Here is a 7,964-nt window from a genome sequence, read left to right as displayed (position 1 = left end):
TAACAGTTGCTTCCATATTTCCTCTGACACTTTCACAAGTTAGATTGGTATATCAACCATAGGAACCCGGGAACAGCTCTACACACAGGCCTTGTTTGGTCCATCTTATCTACATTAAGAAGAGAGAGGCTGAATGAGACACAACCCTTCATCCTAACCAGGTAGTTTGCCATGGAAGATGACTTTTACTCTCCCAGGTCCTTCATAGCTGCCTACATGTTCTCCAGGGAACATTTCTTCATGGACCTTTGAGGTTTTCAGCACGTGGAAGATCCACTACATTCCTGTATTGTAAGACCAACTCTGTCCCTGCTGTTCTGCAATGTTAGATTGAGGGAACAGTGTATGGTTTGGGTTAATAACATGTTTGATTTGGGGTAGGAATCATTCTGCTGGATGAATAATGGTATTGGGAACCTGCGATATGTATGAGAATATATAGGTGAAATATATGTATGAAAACAGAAATCTAGGTAAGATTTGAAGCCCAGAAGAGCATTGGGCCCTTGATTGGGATACTTAGCTTTGAATTAGGTTCTGCACAGATGTGTCAGATTAATCAATATACAATGACATTGGACCTTGTACCTTGGATGATTGAATGTCGAAGGGAACATCCAGTCAAAAAGGGATAGTCGGTAGTGAAAGGTTAATAAAATAGGTACTTGTCACTTCCTGGGAAGAATGTTGTGTTTATTCCGAGCATAATGGAGTTGTAAAAAAATTATGATTAAATTAAAAAGACACCTTGAAGAGCGTCAATGAGAGAGTGAGAGGACAAAAAAGGGTGGTTTGAGTCTTGGTTCACATAGTCCCCCTGTTTGACTACTTTTTAACAATCCTGGCCTGTCCAAAATAATCTCCATAATATTGCTAACTATAAAACCCTCTTTGCTCAACCGTGTAATTTCTTTTCTCCAAGCTCAAATTGGACAAGTTAAACTTATGGTAATACCCCACTAGAAGACATAGAATGTGACACCCCCCAATGATCACTTTTTTGATTAAAAGTAGATAGAAGAAGAAGTGAGGAATGAAAGGTTAATAAAATAGGTACTTGTCACTTTTTTTCTGTATGCTTAACAAAACACTGTTGAAATCTTGAGAACTGTTTGCTAATCTTGTTTCCAGAATGTCCTTTCCCCAAATGCTAAACTGCAGAATGTACTCCTTCACCCGGTTGAATGCAAACCGCCCACTCGCCCTTACCCATCAATCAACTTTGCTCCCTGCCCTCCCAAGGAAAGTATATAAGCTCTGCTTAAGCTCTTCTCAGGGCACTCTGCTCATTCAAGTTAGCTCTGATCCCCCACATGCTGGACCCCCAAAAAACCCTTTGCTGTTGCATGAGATAGCCATTTTTCAAGGATGAAGTTGGACGCACTGTGGGTTTCAATTCATTCAGGAACCATTAAATGGTGAGGAAGCTCATTTCAATGAAATCTCTGGAGAACACTCACAGGCAAGTCTTCCCAAAGAGTGGCCAAAAGGTCACATGAAGCCAGGCACATTGAACTCTACAATGTGAGGTCCATTTGTGTTTTGACTCTCCACTATGGCTGCCAAGTTTTTCATAATAAAATCAAGTGATATCCTGCCTGAGATTCCCAGTGCTCTGTGGAAAACCAACCTGGGACTAGATTTCAGATTCCAAGAGTGAATCTCATGCGTGGCTTCCTAAAATCCCAACACAATTCCTGGCAATAGTTCTCTGAGGTCAGTTACAGAACTCAGTGTATAAGGGGAATTACCCAAGAGTTCAAGCCCTGGTGGACTCACTCATCTCTTCCAACTGTCACAAAAATGACCACAATTATAACCAAAACATTCCCACATGGCCCTCATTTTCTTCCATATAGACACTGATCATAACTCCTGGCTAGAGGTTTCCATGAGTGACGCAGCTCAAGACAGTGTCCAATATAAGCTCCCTTGCCCCTCATTTGCCTAAAGTCAGTGTGGCCTGGACACCCTTCCTGTGAACCAGGAGTGATCAAATAGGCCTGCCATTATTACTGCTCTGCTTCTACTATTTGAGGCCTACTGACTGTCAGGTATAGATTCTTTATGTGGTTTGTATTCATGAGAAAACACTAGCACATCTGCAGGGCTTTGAAGAACTCATTTGACCCAAGGGTCCATATTCACACTTGATGGAGGTCAGGAACCTAACAGAGGAAGGTGAGAGACTTCATCCACAATGACTGATTTTTTGAATTTTGGTTATGGATGCACACATGGGATCTTTCTTTAGATCCATCAGGTGCTGACAATCTAAGCCCCAGCTTCACACAGGGCCAAGAGGCTGATTCGGACACATCTCTTTCCAATTAAGCAAAGAGCCACAGGTGATCCCCATTCATTTCCATTTGAATACTGTTTTCTTCAGGCTTCACAAAGGGTGGCCTGAGCCAAAGACTTTCCTTGCATTCAGGGCAACAGAAAAATAGGTAAGCAAAAGGCCCAAAGCAGGGTTTCCCCACTGAGACTTTCCTGGTCACCCTGATATCTGAGTTTTCTGAGATGCTCACCATTCCCTTCAGCTATCCAGTACATGGCCATGTGACAGAGCTTGGAGGTGGTACATATCTTGGACACAAAACCATGAGCCTATTCTGGAGAGTGTCCAGAATTCAGGAAGAAAACGGGAACTTAGGAAGATAGTAGGTTTTGCCCATTGATAAGGCTAGCCGCAGTCCATTCATAAATTGGCAGTATGAATGCTGGGAAGCTTTCTACTAGACAGAACACACCCATTGATGCATTCTCTTTCCAATACTACAACCACGGACAGAGTGGGATACACAGTAATAGAAACACTCACCTTGTCAGAGAACATACTAGAAACAGTCTTCTCCAAATCAAACAAATTGCCTTTGCTACCTATTCTCAGAACATGAGACAAAACCAAAAACTCACACCCACACTCAAAAAGGCACCTCCTTCCAAAAGTAGGTCTGTGACTCTCCGGAGTGTCCTCTGACGGGTGGGCCATACTATATTTCCCCGAAGTGGACTGTGCTGTCTCTGTTCTGGTCTCCTTGGCCAAATCTGTGAAGTTGTCAGAAGCCACTGGTGAGCCACTACCTGCTTTCTCAGGAAAGGCCTCTCTTCTTAGCTTTCCTGGCATTTGGCCATCCTCACATCACTAGGTACGAAGAAAGACTGACTCTGTCCTCGGTTAACCCAAACAAGTGAGACCACTGGGACTGGGACTGGGACTGGCTGTGGTTGCCTGACTTCCTGAATCCCAAATTTAGAGAGTTCCATCACCAAGGAAGTTATGTGATGTAACTTCCTTCAGGAAGTTAATGAAGTCACTGCCTTGGCAACCACTTTGTCCTCACAGTTGCTTCCAAGGGTCCCATGAGGTGCAGGGTACCCCTACTTCCTGTGACATTTTCACAAGTTAGAATGGTATATCACCATAGGCACCCGGGAACAGCTCTCCACACAGGCCTGGTTTGGTCCATCTTCTCTACATTAAGATGAAAGAGGCTGATTCAGACACATCCTTTCATCCTGACCAGGTTGTTTACCATGGAAGTTGTCTTTTCCTCCCTCAGGTCCTTCATAGCTGCCTACAACTTCTCCAGCGATTATTTCTGCATGGACCTTTGAGGTTCTCAGCAGGTGGAATATCCCCTACACTACTGTATTGTAAGACCAACTCTGTCCCTGCTTTTCTCTAAAGTTAGATTGAGGGAACAGTGTATGGTTAGGGTAATAACAGGTTAAATTTGGGTTAGGAATTATTCTGTGTGATGAATAATGGTATTGGGAACCCGTGATATTTACAAGAATATATAGGTGAAATATAAGTATGAATACAGAAGTCTGGGTAAGATTTGAAGCCCAGAAGAGCATTGGGCCCTTGATTGGGATAGTTAGCTTTGAAACACCTTCTTCACAGATGTCTCAGATAAATTGATAAACAATGGCATAGGACCTTGTAAATTGGATGATTGAATGTAGAAGAAACCATCCACTCAAAAAGGGTAGTCAGTAGGATTAGAAAGATAGTCAGTAGGTTTAGGAAGAAGAGTGAGTATAGGATTTGGACCAAAAATTCTTTAACAATAGGGTTTCCGGTAGAGAATGAATGTAAATGTCAGCACATGTGAAGAGTCAGTCACAATGATGAACTGGGGAAAATATATAGGGAAGCAGATATGAATAGAGACATTAAGAAATCAGGCAACGTATAAATTGAGTGATAGGATTAGACATTTTCAACAGGGTAGAGGTTGAATACACAATCTTAGGAAGAAACAAATATTTAGCACCAATACAATTGACATTTGAGAGCATTAGGCAATCTGGACTTGGCTGTTTTTCGTAATCCATGCTCACTTTCCATTTAGGCTTTGGTACAATCATAAGTGTGAACTTTGCATTTTGTGTCCAGAATATTAGTGTGATAAAGTGTATATTTAGATCAGGTGACATGAGTATTACTTCCACTAATTCTGTGGGCAATATTTTGAAGTTGTATAAATTAGTATTGGGTGTACAAATAGGTATACCCTGTGTCTACGAATATAGATAAAATGAATGAATAGACCATACTGTGAATAAATAATATAACTGGTTCCAACATTAAATAATGGATTGAATTGACATCTGAAAATATACAGGAAATCTTATATTTATATACATACATTCATTACAACCATTTATACATCTAATGGTAATATTAGGGTTATGGTTTGTCATGAAGAGTGGGTGAGTTTTGCTTCAAAAGTGATTATTGAAACCTAAAATAAAAAGAAGTCTCATGAAAAAAACAGTCAAAAAACATGTAGGAATACATGTGTACTGAAGCAGGAAGTGATAGAAAGTGAAACAAATGCCTATAAATTTGCAAACTTGTGAATGAAATATATATCCTATGATATGCATAAACTGAAGAAATAGTCATGTAACAGTGTTGAGTAAAAATGAACGTCAAAATACACATCATGTACCATAGTAATCTACTTGCATTGATGTTAAAGTGGGGCAGTTACTATAGAAAAATTAGGACTTCTATGCACCATTCACTGAATTTAGATTTCAGCACTAGGAAACAATATATATTTGAGGTGGATGAATATTTCTGAGAAAATTTTGTGAACATTTGATTATAAATCCACATACATGAATATGAATGCATTTAGGGATTGTATAATAAAACACATATATTTTATATGCTGAAAAATCTGGAGAGTATATATATATATATATATATATATATATATATATATATATATACACACACACACACACACACACACACACGCAAATGCACAGACATTAAATGGTAGCAATATATATGCCAATTGAAATTCATCATGAAATATATAACATCCACAGATCCAAAAATATTCATTTTACTGAACATGGATTTATGTATTATCTTGTTCAACTAGGAAGCTCACCCATAGTTCTAATTTTCAATTCCAAAAACGTTTAGGAGTAGTGATATCTTTTCACAATTCGTATCTGCTAAGTCAGCCACCTCACAAAAATGTACATGTGATACCAGGTAGGATTCTATATGTGCATACAAAAATACATGTGCTGAATAGGATACAGATACAGGGAGACAGGTATTCACATATTTGTTAACTTTAAAACAAACGGAGAACTATTTCAATTTAATATTGACTAGATTAATAACACCTACCCTTTATCATACAAAAGGTAAATCCAGATATACACCATGCCTCCTCCGAACTGCTTGTATTTCTATTTTGTTTTGGTTATTTTTCTCCATCAATTTATGATTTCCACAGTCTGGCTGGGCACAATTCAGGAGCCACTTGTCAAAAGAAACTAACTTTATTTTTAGAACCACACACGCCAAAAACTAGCTCCTCGGGAAATACCCTCAGAGCACAACTGCCACCACCAGCTTCCCACAAGCTCTCAACCTCTCCACTCCTCCTGCTCTTGAGTTCGATTGCCTGGGTCATTTGGGCAGAGCCAAAAAAGTCCCCCAATGAGCAGCTTGGTAGTTTGAAAGTGTGGGGAAACAGCCCAATGAGCATCACCGCAGAGGAGCCAATCAGGTAGATGTTGCTGGGGCCGCTGTGAGCTCACCATCAGCTGGCTGTCTGAAAGTTTTCTTTGGCCCCTCGGGCTGTGGCTCTCAACATCTCCCCCTCTCTGTTTAAACAACAAGCATGTGTCTTAGGGACCATGCCTGCCTTAGGTTGTCCAATAGTACATATGGTCCTTACCCATTATCGAATGAGGTGACTTCAAAGTGTCAGCCTCCAGTCTTAGGTTGGTACCATTGCAATTGGATCTTACCCGTCACTAACTACAGGTCCAGTATACAGCCACACCTGTGGAGAGGTCTTTGTACCAGCCCGGGGGTGAGGTTCTTTGTCTCATCTCTGTTGGCCCCCAAATTTTAGCTGAATGACCATGACAAGCAGAAGGGAGGAAGATACACCAAGCCAATTGAGGGCTCCTTTTGGAAAAATTGTACCACCGATGACATCATCAGCAAAAATACCCCAACACTACCACAAGTCAATGCACCAACATATTGTTCACAATGCATGCAGGTGAGTTCACAATGCATACAAGTGATACATAGTCCAGGCAAGTTCTGCAAGCAGTTCAGTGATGGCTTTTGCAGAAGCTGTAGATTGGTTTTATCTTTGTCTTCACAGGCACTGGGATGAAGATAGGAATTCTGGCAACAATGCCTAAAGAAAAAATCATGTAACATTCCAAAAGGCACTAAAAGAAAACAATTTTCTTAACAATTTACATTGTCTTGAAGAGAATTATTAAATATAATGAAAAGGAAAGGTGAAAGAAAGCAAACAGATCTGTTATCCTCCCTTTTTGTTCACATTTTAAAACAATCCTCAAAAGGTGTTTACCCAATTTAAATTAAAATATTTACATCACGTGAATAAAAAAAAAATATTTGGATCCATTTTTTCATGAGCGCTCATCACATATGATATATGGTTATGTACAGTCAAACATATAACACAAAACACAAGTGTGCACACATAATATAATACATACAACACATAACATAATAGTAAAGGCTTTATAACATTTTACATATGAAATCTCCATTGCAAAGTCTAAAAACTCTATATTCCAAAAATAGAACTGATCAGCAATACATTAACCAAGGTCTGTATGAGCTCAAAAAACAAAATAGAACTTCATGATATGGGAAAGGGCAATAATAAAATAGATATTGAAAAAAACATCCTGGTTCTGTCACAGATGTAAGAATAGCCAAACTGGAGTTCTGGATATCAGCTGTAATTGATTTGAGCCAAATCATCTTCTTTTGGGTCTGTAGAAATCTCTTTAGTTAATCTCTCTGGAATCCAAATCGGCTCCTGTTCTCCCTGTGGAAACACACAAACAGACCCCCAACTCCAGACAATTACTGGGTCAGGACCTTTCCATTGTCTTGTTAGAATATCCTTCCAAAGTACCTTGGGCTTATGTACATTTTTTGGACATATATGCCTTTCTGCAGCACTAAGCCCTGATGAATCCAAATTTAAAAAGTTTAGAGTAAAAAGGGTTATTTTAAGTTTAACTTTGGGATATATTCTCCTTCCCAATTCCTTCTTTTTGCTTCAGTAAGTACGTTTTAATAGTTTGATGTGCTCTTTCAACTATACCTTGTGCCTGCTGATTGTATGGGACTCCTGTTATATGAGTGATGCCAAATGATGAGAAAAATTGTTTAAAAGAGGTAGAAGTATAACCAGGGGCATTATCTGTATTTAACTGTTTTGGAACGCCCACAGTGGCAAAATTTTCTAAGCAAAGAGCTATAACACCTTTAGTTTTTTAACTCCGACAAGAAGGGAGCCGATCAAAAATCCAGAAGAAGTATCAACTGTAACATGCAAATATTTTAATTTTCCAAATTCTGGCAAGTTTGTGACGTTCATCTGCCAAATATGGTTAGGTATCAATCCTCTAGGATT

Source organism: Callospermophilus lateralis, unplaced genomic scaffold (assembly GCF_048772815.1).
Source record: "Callospermophilus lateralis isolate mCalLat2 unplaced genomic scaffold, mCalLat2.hap1 Scaffold_72, whole genome shotgun sequence".
NCBI classification, from domain to species: Eukaryota; Metazoa; Chordata; class Mammalia; order Rodentia; family Sciuridae; genus Callospermophilus; species Callospermophilus lateralis.
This window is presented reverse-complemented; position numbering follows the sequence as displayed.